Source organism: Podarcis cretensis (genome assembly GCF_951804945.1).
Source record: "Podarcis cretensis genome assembly, chromosome: 2".
NCBI classification, from domain to species: Eukaryota; Metazoa; Chordata; class Lepidosauria; order Squamata; family Lacertidae; genus Podarcis; species Podarcis cretensis.
The window spans coordinates 111855609-111872191 of NC_137171.1; the positions used below are offsets into that span (position 1 = coordinate 111855609).

The 16583-nt window shown below is 43.9% G+C and overlaps 2 protein-coding genes across 3 annotated transcripts in view; one reads left to right on the forward strand and one right to left on the reverse strand.

Annotated features, from left to right (window-relative positions):
* The window catches only part of LOC307209015 (killer cell lectin-like receptor subfamily B member 1B allele A), a 250274-nt gene that overhangs the window by 142920 nt on the left and 90771 nt on the right, over window positions 1–16583 (forward strand). The window lies entirely within an intron of this gene.
* Window positions 1–16583, reverse strand: part of LOC307208997 (C-type lectin domain family 2 member D-like) — a 96927-nt gene that overhangs the window by 53662 nt on the left and 26682 nt on the right. The window lies entirely within an intron of this gene.

A 16583-nucleotide genomic window follows, 5' to 3' on the forward strand; every position in this document is an offset into this window, starting at 1 on the left:
GAAAGATTTAGAAATATGGTCGAACCTGAAGCTTTCCTTGTTAGGTCGAATCGCAGTAATTAAAATGAATGTATTGCCTAGAATGTTATTTTTGTTTCAGACACTACAAATCGTTGATAAACTGGATTGTTTCAAGAAGTGGCAGAAAGATATATCTAAATTTGTCTGGCAGGGCAAAAAGCCCAGAATAAAGTTTAAGATACTTACTGATTCCAAAGAAAGAGGGGGGTTTGCCCTGCCGGACTTAAGACTGTATTATGAATCGGCAGCTTTCTGCTGGCTAAAAGACTGGCTACTTCTTGAAAATGCAGACATTCTAGATTTGGAAGGATTTGATAATAGTTTCAGTTGGCATGCATATATTTGGTACGACAAGGTTAAAGTGTATAAGGGTTTTAAAAATCATATCGTTAGGAAAGCACTGTATAATGTTTGGATTCGGTATAAGGATTTATTGGAAAATAAAACTCCCAGGTGGCTTTCACCGATGGAGGCTAAGGAGGTAAAGAAACTTAATATGAGAACTAATTGGCCAAAATATTCTGAAATTTTGGAACAAGAAGGTGGTGAATTTAAACTACAAAGTTTTGAGAAAATAAAGTCCAAGGTACGAGATTGGCTCCATTATTTTCAAATAATGGAGGCCTATAAACAAGACAGGAAAATTGGTTTCCAGGTGGAGAAATCGAAATTAGAAACAGAATTGTTAGAACCCAATACTAAGAATGTATCAAGAATGTATAACTTGCTGCTGAAGTGGAATACAATAGATGAGACAGTGAAGCCAGCCATGATTAGATGGGCACAAGACATAGGTCATGACATTATGTTTGCTGACTGGGAGCAGTTATGGACCACAGGTATTAAATTTACGGCATGCAATGCCTTAAGAGAAAACATTATGAAAATGATTTACAGGTGGTACATGACTCCAGTCAAGCTTGCGAAGATTTATCATCTGCCCAATAATAAATGTTGGAAATGTAAAGAGACTGAAGGTACCTTCTTCCACCTTTGGTGGACCTGCCCAAAGATTAAGGCCTTCTGGGAAATGATTTATAATGAGATTAAGAAAGTACTTAAATGCACCTTTCATAAAAAACCAGAGGCATTTCTCTTGGGTATGGTCGGCCAATTGGTGCTGAGGAAGGATAAAAACTTTTTTCTGTACGCTACTACGGCAGCAAGGATTCTTCTAGCAAAATATTGGAAGACACAAGAGCTACCCATGCTGGAGGAATGGCAGGCGAAAGTGATTGACTTTATGGGATTGGCAGAAATGACCGGCAGAATCCGTGACTAAGAGAAAGAGACTGTGGAAGAAGATTGGAAGAAGTTTAAAATATATCTTAAGAGCTATTATAAAATTGAGGAGTGCTAAAATGCTAAGGGAGAGGAAGACGTAGAATTACAGCGGTAAATTTTGCTTGATTTAGGGTGAAATTGAAAAGGAGAATGAATTTAAATTTAATAGGTTAAAAGGGTTGTTGAATAATTGTTAAAAATAAAAAAGGATGCAAAAAAGGGAAGGTATGGGGAAGTCCGAGAAAAGAGGCTTATGAAAATAAGGTTATGAAATTATGAATTTATGTGTTTGTTTGTATGTTGTTTCTGTTGTGTTTTTTAAAATTGGAAAACTAATAAAAAATTTTATATATAAAAAAAAGAAATGTTGGAGGGTATGGAGTTATGCGACCCCTAAGCCAAGGAGATAAGTAACTATTCAACCTTTAGAAGACATCTGAAGGCAGCCCAGTATAGGGAAGTTTTTTTAAAAAAATATTTAATGTTTTCTTATGCTTTTATATATGTTAGAAGCTGCCCAGAGTGTCTGGGTCGACCCTGTCAGATGACAACAACAACATTTAAACCCCATGGCTTCCCCCAAAGCATTTTGGGAAGTGTCGTTTACCCCACAGAGAGCTATAGTTCTCAGCACCCTTCACCCTTCAGAAAGAGCATTAGTCCTATTGGCACTGATCTTAACTGGAACATAAAAGGATTAACATGTATGGATATGCTTGATTCCACATGGAAAAAGAAATGAAGGAGTGCAACAGAACTTAAGAAAGGCAAGGGCCAGCTGAAACGGGTGAGGTTCCAGGTGTGGCCCAGGTTAGAATTTGGTGAACACTATTGGTAGTTTGGGGTGATGATGATGCTTCTCTGCCAGTGGCAGAGGTGGCAGGCAGCAGTAGCAGTGCAGGGTGGCACTTTCTATTCTACCTCAAGTGGCAAGATGTGAAGTGGCGCCTCTGTTGAAAACTCCTAACAGACAACCAGGCCAGAGGAGGGGGAGGGAGGAGGAGGAAGAGGAGGAGGAAGAGGAAGAGGAGAAGGACACACGTGGAATTTTCTCCATTAGTCCATTTCCAGGGCTGACCAGGGTCTCTTCTCAGGCCAATCCAGTAGGAATTTGTGCCTTTCCAACTCTTGACAATGTCCTTCAAATACCAGAAGAGATAGATGTTAGAGCCCTGACTTGCAATATTTCTCACCCAGTTATATCTATCTATATTTCTGGTGCCTGCTGAAGACTTTTTTTTTCTTTTTCCAGTAGGCATTTTAATTGATGTAAGAATTTATAGTTTGACCTGATCTTCATTTTTCGTATTGTATCCTTGTAAACTGCTTAGAGACTATTGCAGTCACACAGCATATACATCATTTAATTGAATAAATAAATGTCATTTAAATACATACATACATACATACATACATACATACATACATACATACCTAACCTTTATGCTAGTTAACTGTAACTCACTCACAGGCGTTGAGAATTAGCCAACAATTTTATAGTATGGCAAATGTCCTAAACTCAACATGATCCGCCCATGCCTTGCTTTGCATGCCACCCCAGAAAATATCATCCGTTACACCTCTCACCTTTTCGTTGTTTGGAATAACAGCCAAGGAAGCATTAAATGACAAGCAGAATTCCTGGCTAGACATCCAGCTCTTTTCTTTATCGGAGAAGAAATAGCATATTCCCTCATACCAAAACCACAGAGGTGGACATGGTGGGATGCTGTGTGCAGGCAGAGCAGATTTTAGTTCAGAACCTGTCTCCTTGCATTCCTCTCGCTGGACCTCTCTGATGAAAAACAGAGGGGATCAGATTAGCTGTTGCTGTAAGGGCTATCTGAATGAGCTCCGATGCATTCCAGAGAGCAAACAATGTGGTTTAGTATTTTCTTCCAAGGATCTATTTGCTAAAGCAAAGCATAGCAGCAGGAATATGGAAGGGAGGGTGAAGGGAAGTTGATGTTAAACCCACATTTTCTTTGATATGTGCAAAGGTAAAATTGAAAATTTATAGCCACTACTATGCTATAAAAAAGGGACGCAGGTGGCGCTGTGGGTTAAAGCCTCAGCGCCTAGGACTTGCCGATCGAAAGGTCGGCGGTTCGAATCCCTGCGGCGGGGTGCGCTCCCGCTGCTCGGTCCAAGCGCCTGCCAACCTAGCAGTTCGAAAGCACCTCCGGGTGCAAGTAGATAAATAGGGACCGCTTACCAGCGGGAAGGTAAACGGCGTTTCCGTGTGCAGCTCTGGCTCTGGCTCTGGCTCTGGCCAGAGCAGCGATGTCACGCTGGCCACGTGACCCGGAAGTGTCTCCGGACAGCGCTGGCCCCTGGCCTCTTAAGTGAGATGGGCGCACAACCCCAGAGTCTGTCAAGACTGGCCCTTACGGGCAGGGGTACCTTTACCTTTACCTTACTATGCTATAAGATCCACTATCCACTATCCTGTAATATTACACATGAGCCTGTACTACTGATGAAGCCTAGGATGGCAAAACAAGGCTAATATTCCGGAAATCCTTGTCTTAGACTCTGTGAAAGGATTTTGTGGAACTGTAACAACCCTTCATGTGAATTATTGGACTCTATGAACAGACAGGTGGAATAGACACTTATACATGTATGGACCTTATTCATGAACTGACTAGAGAATGAACCAATCCACTGGGTCTTTCTGCTTTTTTCGTTGAATTTTATGAGACTTCCGTTGTAACCTACAATTTGATACAATGAATAGTATACCTTATTTATTCAAAAGTACAGCCAGTTACGTCTTGTGTGTTTATTGAGTATGTTTCACGTAACCATAGGCTTGTTGTTTTGCTTATCTGGAAAAAGTGCAAGGCTTCTAAAACAAGAACAACAACCCTCCAAAACACACCACTCTCTAGTGCCCCCCCCTCCAATAAAGCTCACAAAAATAATATAACCTGACCTGAGAAGGACATTGAACAATTAATGGGCACTAAATTCCCTCCCCCCAAATTTGTCCATAGCACATAGTTACTCACCAGCTCTGCCGTGGAATACATTAAGTCGGGGGGGGGGAACGGACGGACATATTTTTCATTATTTCTAAAATACTGAGCACACACACCCACACAACCCAAGGGAACACACACCCGCTACAGTCAGAACCAGAAGAAGAAGTGTATTTGTATTGTACTGGGACCAGAGTGGAGCCTTGCACCATCCCAGTCCTATACATGTCTATACATGCCCCCAAGTCAAGCTTTAACCTTCTGCTGGAAGCCACCCAGAGTGGCTGGGGCAACCCACTCAGAGGGGTGAGGTAATAAAATGATGATGATCATGCACTTTTACTGGGAGTGGAAAACAAATTTCAGTGCAATCAGCTGGGCTTACTTCTGAGTAAATGCAGTTTTCTTAAAAACATCAATATACCTGCACCTCTCAGCGCAGCAGGAAAAAGTAGGTAACTCCTTGTTGCTCCTGGCAGCAGCGAACACAAAATGAATGGAAGCCCAGAAAAAAAAGAACCAATCAGAGGAGCCAGAAAGAGGAGGCAAACCAATCAGGTGAGTCAGAAGCCAGAAGACTATTGATGAAACTGTGGTTTGGTCTTTGGGCTGCTTCTCCAGCTGCTGCCGTTCTCTGTCCTTAGTCCTGCCACCAAGGGCAGAGAAGAGAAGCAGGTGCAGATCTCAGCTGCCTCCAAAGCTGGCACCTCAGAAGCAGCGGGCGCAGCAGCAGGATCTGCTGTTCCTGGATCCCCCCAGGATTCTGCCACCTGAGACAACCATCTCAGACTGTCTAAATAACACTTGACCAAGCACCCCACCACCACCCACCAGCAGATAGTCAGTGGGAGCAGAACTTGCTCCAAGCGGAAGCATACTTTATGAGCTCACCATCATTCATTTGAAGCCACATTTGTTCCTGTCCCATTCAGGTATGACGGCACAGGCCGGTGTGGTCGGGGGAAAACAGCCTCACAGACCAAATTGGGACCCCTGGCAGATGAAATCTGGCACATGGACCAGAGGTTACCCATCCCTTATATTACGGGGGGGGGGGGGGTTGGTAAGTGCTTCAGGTGCTCTTATAAGGTACCTTTTTCTGAAACATGTCAACAATTGCAACAAACTTTTCAGGGTTCTTTAAAGATTTAAGGATTTAAGAGATTCAAAATAAGGAATTAAAACAAGGAAACAAACAGCAAGAAATATTAAGTAAAGGAGTTGGAGAAGTCTGGAGCAAAGAAGGAAGCGGCTTGGAGTTGTCGTATCTGTGGGTGGAGTTAATGTATGCTTGTGCCTCTGCACAAGCATACATTAACACAATTTAAAACCCAAACCCAGATTCTGAACAAGATTTTTTAAAAAATCCCCCCCGAAGGCTTGTTTAAAGTCTTTATTGCAGGTGAGGCAGAAGGTGGCATGGGATAGGAAGGTGCTTGAGGTAGCAGCTACACCGTGGCAAGGGCATGCCTCAACATGAACTACTAGGGACTTTCCAATTTTAGCCCTGTGGGCAAATTCACACCATAAAACCAGCGCTATTTTTCTAGAAAAACAAGTGCCAGAGCTCACCATGAACACCTCCCTCGTTCTTTTGGAACTGGCAATGGCACCCACCTGAGAGGTGCCAGAACTGTGCTCAAAACACATTCAATCAGGGGCAGATTTAGGTTTGATGAGACCCTAAGCTCCTGAAGGTAATGGGGCCCTTTATATGTCCAGCTGTCCTTCATCAACAACAAATTGTCGCTGCTTTTTGTGTTGAATATATGCTATATGGTAATTTATGGAACTAATAGGTATCTAAAGCAATTTGCACATAACAAATAGGTATTTTATCAAAGTAGTTGTAATTTCCTCCCTTTACATTTTTGCCCCCCTCCAAGAGAGTGGGGCCCTAAGATATAGTTAGTTTAGCATATACAGTGGTACCTCGGGTTACATACGCTTCAGGTTACAGATGCTTCAGGTTACAGACTCTGCTAACCCAGAAATAGTGCTTCAGGTTAAGAACTTTGCTTCAGGATGAGAACAAAAATCGTGCTCCGGCAGCACAGCAGCAGCTGGAGGCCCCATTAGCTAAAGTGGTGCTTCTGGTTAAGAACTGTTACGGAAAAATCTCGGTGTGAGGCTGCTCAGTCACAGAGCTCATCGGGCAGAGCCCGCGGGACCCTGCGGAATAAAGGAAGGAGTCCAGCCAACCGGAGCAAATAACTGTAGACCAAAGTTTATTGCGCAATAGGTTCAAAGAGCAAATCTGAACCCTGAGGATGGGGGTGACAAAGACTTTTAAAACTTTCCCACCATATCCCAGAATACAGTTTGTACAGCATCATTGCTACATCACTGACATGTCACAAAAGGGGAGGGGTTAACCTTGGCAAACATGCCCAGACAAGTCCTTGGTACAAGATTAGCATAAGCAGACATGGCAGGGCAAGACTCGGGTATAAGATTAACATAGACAAATATGTCTTAAGTACCCACCACCCAAAAGTACAATAGAAGTTCCTTTGCATGTCTGGAACCTGAGGCGAATCAGGTGATGAGATTTGGCTTCCTTTGGCTAACAATGAGCCCAGCAATTGTCACCTCTGGGAACTTGCTGGAGTCCTTTTTCAAGGGGAAAATAGCTTTGGAATGGAGGAAACTGGGAAAGGAGATGATTTTATATTATTTTTAAAGCTAGGTAACTTCCCTGAGCTGTCAAGTTGAAATGATACATTCAGGTATAATATTTGTAATATTTAACTTTAAAGATGTGCCCCCCCCCCGGTAATTTCCGTAACAGAACAGTTTCAGGTTAAGTACAGACCTCTGGAATGAATTAAGTACTTAACCTGAGGTACCACTGTACGTAAATCTGGCACTGCATTCAATGCATGTTTAAAGCATATTCTTGGGAACTGTAGTTTCACTCTTACAGAGCTGTAATTCCCATCAACCTTAACAAACCACAGCTCTCAAGATTCCGGGAGAGGTGGAACCATGTTCCTTAAGTATGCATTGAATGCGCTTTAGAAGTATGGCTTGGATCTACCCTCAGTCCAGTCCCTCACCTCAGTGGTTTTCCAACCTTTTCGAGTCCCTGGTTCCCTTTGAAGGAAGATGAGGACAGGTGACCTCACCTAGGCCCAAAGTCACCCCCACCAAAGCAGGCTCAAATCTTCTCAGAGCTTTTCAAAATCATTTTTCTCAGCAGCTAAAAGGCATTAGCTAAGCATCAGAAACATTCCGCTTGCTGTAACTAAAAAGATTGCAACAAAGGTAGGGAACACAGTCCATTGTTTCTCAGGCCTTTCTCATGCCTTCTGGCCTTGCTAAAGAACCACATTGCAACTTACTTTCTGTCCGGGAACCATGTCAGAACAAGAGATTGAAACATACCGGTATCTGAACACCTGAAACCCCTTTCCTGGGAAGGGTGCGAAGAGTCCAATAGTTGCAAGACAGCTTTCTGTTCATGCTTAGAGGACTCCTGAGGGAGGAGAAAGGAGGAGGGATCTGGAATGGGTATATATGCTTGTGCACATGATTGTGAACTTCGTGCATGCTTTTTGTGACTTATCACACTTGCTCCTTCTACCAGTTCATGGATGGTAGAAATAAAACCTTTTTCTCCGAAACTATTCCTTGAGTGTCTGTTGACTCCCACTTCCCTTTCCCGGGTGCAATATTTTTCCCACCCGTGGGCAAAGCCTCATAAGGCTACATTTCTTGGTGTGTTTGGCTGGGAAAAACAGATTCCCTGAGGATAAGGGATGTGGGTCCAAGGCGTCCCAGAAGTGATCAGCTCAGTTCGTGTCAGCAGTTCCAGTGCACATCCTGCCAAGTTTGTGGGAGGAATTGCCACCCGTTCCTGAGTGAACACACTGCAAGGGCCGGAGAAAAAGCAACGGCCGTGCCGAAGGAAGGTACCTCGAGGAACAAGGTAGGCTCCTGATACGGAAGGGGGGGGCATGTCTTCTTCACCTTCTTCTTCGCTACAATATATCCATTTATTCCCAATTGTCAATGTCAAAAGGGACAAAAATCTATAAAATCCATAGAAAATCAATGTGCCAATTTGCTCAATTTCTCTAGAACTCCCTCACACCTCCCCTGTCCTCCATAATCCCTCAAGCAAGGTGTCAAGACCCTAATCCTGTCAAATCACTCTGCCAAGCCTTTCCTCCAGGAAATGCCAGTACATGGACCATTGTCTTCTCAGTACATGGACCATTGTCTGCTCATCAGGATGTGCTTATCTGCGCATATCTCCAGCTCTGCATATTCCCCCTCCCTCCTCCATATGTTAATCCTGTATAACCCAACCTCTTCTTAATGTATTCATGATGTCATCTGTGTAACCCAACCTCTCTTTAATGTATTCATGATGTAACTGGGATGTATTTTGCACTGTATTCTGGGACATGGAGGGAGTTTCAAAAGTTCATGTCACCCCTTTCTCGCTGTTCAATCTTGTCTTGAACCTGTTGCGCAATAAACTTGGATCTTCTGCACCTTGCTCCTGCCCGGCTGAGCTCATTTTCCTCCGCAGGGACCCACGGACTTAGTCCGATGAGCTGGGTGGCAGGGCAGCCTCACACCCAGATTTTGCCGTAACACTCCACAAGGTATAGGCGGGAGCAAAGAGAGTTTGATCAGCTCTGCCAGCAAGGTAGAAGTGCCACTGGTTTTGGTGTCACCCAGAAAAAGCAGCAAAAAGTGTCTGCTGGGCCCCGGTTGAAGTCTAAGCACTGCCGGTTCTGGTTGGTTGTTGGTTTTGCCCAGAAAAGCAGCAAAAAGGGTGCTCTTGGGCCCCGGTCGAAGTCTAAGCGCTGCCGGTTGTGGTTTTGGTGTTGGTAAAAAAAGGGGATTGGAGGGAGGTGCATGGGTTTTTCTGAATGTGTGGGGGGGGACACTCCAGTGAATGTTTTGAGTGTGTGAGACGTTGAAAGCAATGTCTGGCCTGTGACTGAGTGAAAAAAATACATGCCCAGTATGGCAGCAAGTACAAGTTAGAAAAAACAGCAGTCTTGCCAGACCCAGAAAAGGAGGGAGGAATAATTAGCCCCCTCCACGCTATGCAGCAACTGCACCAGGGCTAAATGAGGTTCCCCCTCCCCAACCCCCAAGCAAAGAGACTGAGGAAGAAAAGACAGGAGAAAAGAGAAGAGGAAGGTGGTATGGAGAATGAAGAATGAAGAATCAGGTGAAGTGGACAAGCAGACAGTCTGAAAGAGTGTTCCAGTATGTAGAACCGTTTAAAATGGAACTGGATGTGGCTTCCTGGGTTCTGGAAGCAGCCCAGTGCCAGGATGTGAATTGGCAGAAATAAAAGAGCAGAAGATTTTAAAGAGCCGCGTGAGATAGAGCCAGTAAGCAATCCAAAAGAGTGAGCTGGATGTGGCTTCTTGGTTCTAGAAGCAGCACAATGCAAGGATGAGCACTGACAGAAAGAAACAGAGCAGAAGGCTTTGAGAGCCGCATGGGACAGAACTGTTAAAAAAAGAGAGAGACTATTAAAACCCAAGAGATCAAAGAGCCCTAGGATTACAATATTGACCATTGAGAAAATCTGCAAGATACATGCCCTCAGGGCAGCGGACAATACTGAAGTTGCAATTGAGGCAGCTAAAACTCCACTTTGCTGGCCCCACCCCACTGAGTGTACGACCCCCTGGAGTCATCCGACGCCCAGGACCACGGACCTCCAAGCACCTTAAATCAGAATCCTTCTTTCAAAGAGGACCCGGCCAAAATGATTAGGGGTTTGTCTTCAAGCAGCCAGAAGGCTAGAGATAAAAACGCAATCCCGGAGGGTGTCCACGGGAGGGGCAGAAGACGCCTAGGGAAGAAACCAGTGCACCATCTGCAGGCAAGAGAGTCATTGGGAAATGGAATGCCCACAGGCCCCACTCCCCACAGGCTGGGAACAATAAGATTTCTCAAATATGATTTCTTCTCATCTCTGTTCTTGCTCAAAGACTGTTGCAGCAAAGCAAGTGAACTAACTGTTTCTAACATTCATTCATGCAAGTAACAGGACATCAGCTCCCCCCCCCCCCTTGTGCCAGGCGCTTGGAGTAGTTTATCTCTTGGCAGCTATCTCAGAAGGACACTGCTGCTTTCAGCCAGCTACTCTGAGCTGCTACTGCCTGGAGCCAATTAGGATTTACAGTCAAGTGACATAAACCCAGAAGGCCAAGGGTTACCCACCCCCTTGCCCCAAAGTACTAACCTGGAAAAGTGACTTTCTTAAAAAAAGCAAGTGAATGCTTTCTGTGAACTTTGTCAAAAGTATTTTTCTTTTTAAGGTGCAATTTTACTCTGAAAAAGGAGCCGCAGCATAACATAGGAATTTTGAAACTTTGCCAGAAGCAAGGGAACACATTGGACACTAGCAAACTTGGCAGATGAAAACTGAAATTTGCAATATGGTTTACAGGCCGCAAAAGCTCTGGGGAAAAAAATAGTGCGCAGAGACAAAGACTTTTAAAAACTCAGCTGGCAAAAACTTAACCCAAGGAACAGAACTGTTAACCCAGTGAGGAAAACAGTATGGGTTAAGGGTTAGCCGCCACCTTGGCACACATCCAGCTTCTTTAAAGAAACAGCTCTCCATGCTCTACAGACTGAAGATCTCTGGAACAACCCCTGGTGTCTCCAGGGTAATGAATAACAGAGGACCATCCAGCCCAACGCCTGCAATACAAGAATTTGCAGCGATCCCACCCGGGGATCAAACCTGCAACCTCGACATTATCAGCACCACACTCTAACCAACTGAGCCATCCTGGGATATTCTTACTGGTCAGTGTATTTCTATCCCGCCTTTCTCCCAAGTTGGGATTCAAGGCGGCTCCCAACATCTCAAAACGCGATTATAAAATGCAAAGCAATAAAATGAAAACTAGTTAGGAAACAGCAGTCAGGAGACATGAACGCGCGTGCAAGAACCAGCACCTAAAATGCAACAGCGACCAGAGAAAGCAGGAAAAAAGATCAGAAGGAAACCCTCTTTCCTTCAGCCCCCGCTTCCGAGCCTGAAGGTGCGCTTGACACCCCGGGGTCGCCCGCCTCCGGGATTTTGCGCGAAGGATTCCACCGCATACCTGAACTTTCGCTCGCTCTGTGCAACTGAAGCGGGTCGGTTCTTTCTGCAAGAGGAGTCTTCGCTCTGAGATCCCTCGTCTTCCTCCACCGAGCCGAGCGCGTCCTTAGCAGAGTTAGGCAAAACCAACCAGCATCCCTCGAGTCCCTCGAGCGGGGACCGGAGGCTTCTCTCCAACCCAGAGCTGGAGACGTAGCGCACCCCGAGGGTCACGTCTGAAAAGAGCTGGTTCAGGTGCCTCGACAGGCAGCCTCTTCTGATTCCGGGATTGAAGGGTGACTGGCTGGCAAGACCAGCATGGGGGCAGCTATTTTAGAGGGGTGGGAAGGAGGGGCAGTAAAGAAAGAAAGAAAGAAAGAAAGAAAGAAAGAAAGAAAGAAAGAAAGAAAGAAAAGAGAAGAGGGTGGAAGGTCACAGTCCATCCAATTTGAGGGAGTAGGTGGTGCAGTTCTCTTCGTGGTCCGTGCTCGGAACGGAAATCCCCAACCTAGTCTAGTTCGTCGAGTGGGGTCACCTGTGCTCAAAGCTGCTGAAAACTCTTGTTGTTGTTGTTTAGTCGTGTCCGACTCTTTGTGTCCCCCTGGACCAGAGCACGCCAGGCACTCCTGTCTTCCGCTGCCTCCCGCAGTTTGGTCAGACTCATGTTAGTAGCACTCCTTATATACTCAATCATGCATTGCGTTTTTCGCGGCGAGGAGGGACACACCACAGACCCCGTGTCATCTGGAGGTACATCTGTTTTTTTTAAAAAAGTAATATTTATTAAAGTTTTAAGGGTTACAAAAAGCAAAAATAAAGACACCATATTAAACATAAGCAAAACAACACATCACGATAAGTAAAAAAGAAAGGAAAAAAAAAACAAAACAGAAAAATACAAACAATTAAAAAACACAGCAAATCTTCCCATAACTTATCTTTCATTTACTTGTTTCCTTTACCTCCTCACACCTCCCTTTTTTGTATTCTAGATCGATTATCCATTTCAGCAAATCCTTTCCCTCTTTTCAAATTTTTGTCCTGTAATTTATCTTAATATTAATATAGCTTTACTTTCCCTCCTTTCACCAATTAACAGTCTGTTTTTTCCTAAACCTTTGTAACATTTCCGTCATCTGGAGGTACATCTGTATTGGACCTGATTTTTTTTTTTTAGTATGACAAATTGCTTTTTTTTGTATATTTAGTTGTGTTCGTTGCTGGTGTTTTTATTGTCAAAACACTTAAATATATTTAATGGGAAGTGTGTGTGTGTGAAATAAATTATATTATTTGTCCTACAGTCTGTGTTAAACTGTTCAAAGCAAGTCTGAAGAGCAAGTAAAATGACATATGTAGCAGATGACTTATAGCACAGCCATACCGTTTACAAGATGCTTAAACAATTTTGCAATTAGTTTGCAAAACGGGAAGAGGGGGGGGGGGGGAAAGACCCCGTGTTTTTGTGCTGCTCCCCAGCGGAGTAACTGACACAACACAGCGCAAAAATGAGCACAAAACTTTGGCATCGGTTTGGAGGGGATCCAAAATCTCGGGGCTACACTTTAAATGAAGGTTAGCTGCTGTATTTGTATCGCGTGGGGGAAATGCGTCATAACTAGAAGGCTATGGAAGTTATTTGCATTTGGGGAGAGTGCATGCATATGTAAATTCATTTCCCATGGGGTGGTTGGTGTTTCTGCCAAGGAGAATCAGGCTTCTAGGGTACCAGCACTGAGCCAATCTCTCACCGGAGAAGGAAGCATTTACGGTACTTTACAAAGACTCACCGCGCCTGTTCAGTGGCATTTTCCCCCTAGAACCATTTAAGAATAAAGAAAAACTTTGCTCCCCTAGAGAAAGGGCATTTTTGCATGTTCTCAAAGGCACTCAGACTCAGGGGCCGGGAACTTGAAACCAAGAAACGACCACTGCTTTTCTTTTTCATAATATTCGGAGGTGGTGGAAACGGAAGAATCGCATGAGGTCTGAGACCCATATTGCAGTGGCGGATAACACGGTTTACATGCAGTAAATCGCAGTTCCAATCCCAGAGAAAGCCTCTGGTCTGAAACTCTGGTGAGGAATAAAAATAGCACCAAACTTTGGTTTGGAGGGGATCCAAAATTTTGGAGTCACATGTCAATGAAGCTCTGCCAATGTGCAAAAAGGGATCAATGGATGTGAAGTTGAAAAGGTCTGTAGTTCTCTGTGCCTACTCTTCCCCTAAATTTACTGGGTTAATATTCTCTTGTCTCTGTTGTTAAGTCCCGCTAAGTGGCGGAGTGGTGTCGTGAAATCTGAAGTGCGCCAGCTCATCGCGAAAGCTTCCATAGCCGCCTCCCCGCCCGCTGCAAGAGTTTGTGACACTGGAAAACGAGTCCCAAAATGCAGGCAGCTGTTGGTTGATTGACTAACACACTTTCAGACTCCAAAGAGCAGCACTTCACAGCACAAACGACAATATTGAGCTAATTGGGAATGCCGTGTTTGCAATCCTGCCCACTGGACCCAACGAATTCTGCGATGGTGCTTACGTCTGACTGTATAGTTTCATCGTTTAAAAGCAAATAAAAAAAACTTACAGGATCCCTCTCTTTTCTGGAGAACAGTGCTACCTTGGGTTAAGTACTTAATTCGTTCCGGAGGTCCGTACTTAACCTGAAACTGTTCTTAACCTGAAGCACCACTTTAGCTAATGGGGCCTCCCGCTGCTGCCGGGCCGCCGGAGCACGATTTCTGTTCTCATCCTGAAGCAAAGTTCTTAACCTGAAGCATTATTTCTGGGTTAGTGGAGTCTGTAACCTGAGGCGTATGTAACCCGAGGTACCACTGTATTGCAAGATTGTCTGATTTTTTTTTTAACAAAAAGGTCCAGGTTACATTTCGCCAGACTGAAGATCTTTTGTTAATGCTCCATCTATTTTGCAAACCTGAGACTGTTCTTATTCACTCCACCCATACCCTAAGATCCTAGGAAGCGTTACAACAATTTAAAATTCAATACTGAAAACAAATTACTATCACGGAATAGGGCGGGTCCTAAAAACGCCTCTCTCAGGCGTCAAATCCAGTCTTACACGAACTACCAACGCATAAACTACTGATTTGATTCAATATTTGCATTTCCTTTTTCCAACCCCAAATTTGAGCTCAAAGTGGCTCATAATAACAAGTGCATTTAAAAAAGTAACAAACGTTGCAATACCTGGAATCAGGTTAAAAGCACAACAGCAGAATAATCAGGCCAAATAAGCAAACTCATCAAACCATTAATACAACCCAGTACAAATTCGTAGGGACTCAAAATCTCAGGAATGGTTCCGGATGAATGATCGCTCTCACTTATTCTTCCTGCAGAAGGTAACTAACCTGGAAAGCCAATGAGTTTTCAAGGATCTGGGCGGCGGCTTTTTTTTTTGTAAGATTTCTACAGGGGGAGTGTTTTAAATGACTGCTGAGCGGATAAAGAGGTTGCTGCGAGCTGTGCGCTGCGGGTTTACACAATTTACGACAGCAGGAGAACAAGGAAAGGAAGGAGGAAACCGCATTACCATCGGCAGCAGCTATCACCCCAATAAAGAGTGGTGGCAGTTTATCTAAGAGTATATATCGTACAGGAAAAAACCACTTCCGCATGTGAGAGTCTTTTTAAAATAATTTTTATTGAGTGATTTTATGCCACAAAAAGCATTACAACCACACTACCACAAAATATAATTGAGAAATAAAAATTACACGCATCAATATTTTGTTTGTTATTTGTTATTTGCCGTCTTATTTCCTCCCAAACATTCCATACGAAACACACCTCCGCACACACACAGAAAATAATAATACTAATAATGATAATAACGAAAATAAATATTTTCCCCCTTATATCTTACAAAATCTTTTCTTCAATTTTGACTTCCTGTCAAGTCCCTTCGCATATGTTTTATCTTACAACTGAACGTACACAAAACAATAAACCTTTCTATATAAATTTCCCAATACATTCAGAAAACATAATAAATCCTTAATTGTTATCCATCTGCTTTTACTTCCTTTGTCATTCAAACGCTAGCACTGAGTCAAAACTATTATTGTATTTTTGAACATATCTTCTATAACCATCCCATTTCCCCGCAAATTTTTGCTTTGAGTTTCCTCTGAGTTTGCTAGTCAATTGAGCCATCTCCACAAATTCCTGTAATTTAATTTGCCAATCTGTTATCCAAAAATAACAGATCCGCATGTGAGAGTCTATGTTAGTCTGGAAATCTGGGTTCACGTCCCAGCTCAGTCCTAGAATTACGACCGGCAACAGTCAGAGCAGGGGTTGAGCATGCAACATCAGGGACCCTTATCCTCTCTGAGCTGCTTCCAACAAATCCAAAGAAATTACACCCCAAACCAACCTTTTCTTAAAAGAGATGGATCAGCAAAGCTTTCAGGATTAGTCACCTCGCCACACTTCACTTCCCATTGTGGTTAGTCATAAAGCCATTCTTACAAATATTGCAAAAGGTTATGATCTGGTGAAGTACAATAACAACCTTGCAAAATATACAGTTTATATTTATTTTATTTTCCCTTCTACACGGGTTCTGCTTCTCTCTCTTTTATTTACGTTTGGTCATGTTTAGTGCACATATAATTATGTATTTTTTGAAGGTTCAATAAGGGGGGGGAGCCATTCTGCCTTCAGATACTTTTTATTGGGGGGGGGAGAGAGAGGAGGTTCACTCTGCCGTTGTATCTGCCGTTTGAGATCACGTTTGCGAAGGGAAAGCTAAGAACTGTTTAAAATGTTACAGTTGAAACTTTCTTTGTTTCCAAGCCACACTGACGCTTTTCTAATACGGTATGGAAAACAACACAACTGGCATGTGATCAGCTGAATGAAGTATCCGGAAATCACCTCGAATGGATGGACTGGTGACCCCCTTCCCTTTCACCTGTTCCCCCTTGACATTAATATCGCCAGCATCGCCACTATCCCCCCTACTCTGCCCCTCCATAGAGACCCCCCCAATCCCACTCCAATCCCAGCCCAGATGACAACAATTCACCCTCTCCACTCCCCAATCACCCCAACAACCCCCCTCTCAGCCCCCCTCCCAAGGACTCTACCCATAGCACGTTGCCTCAGGAGAGTGAGGAAAATTCTCAGGGATGATTCGCACCCTGGCCGGCACTTTCTTGATCTCCTGCCCTCAGGCAGATGATACAGAAGC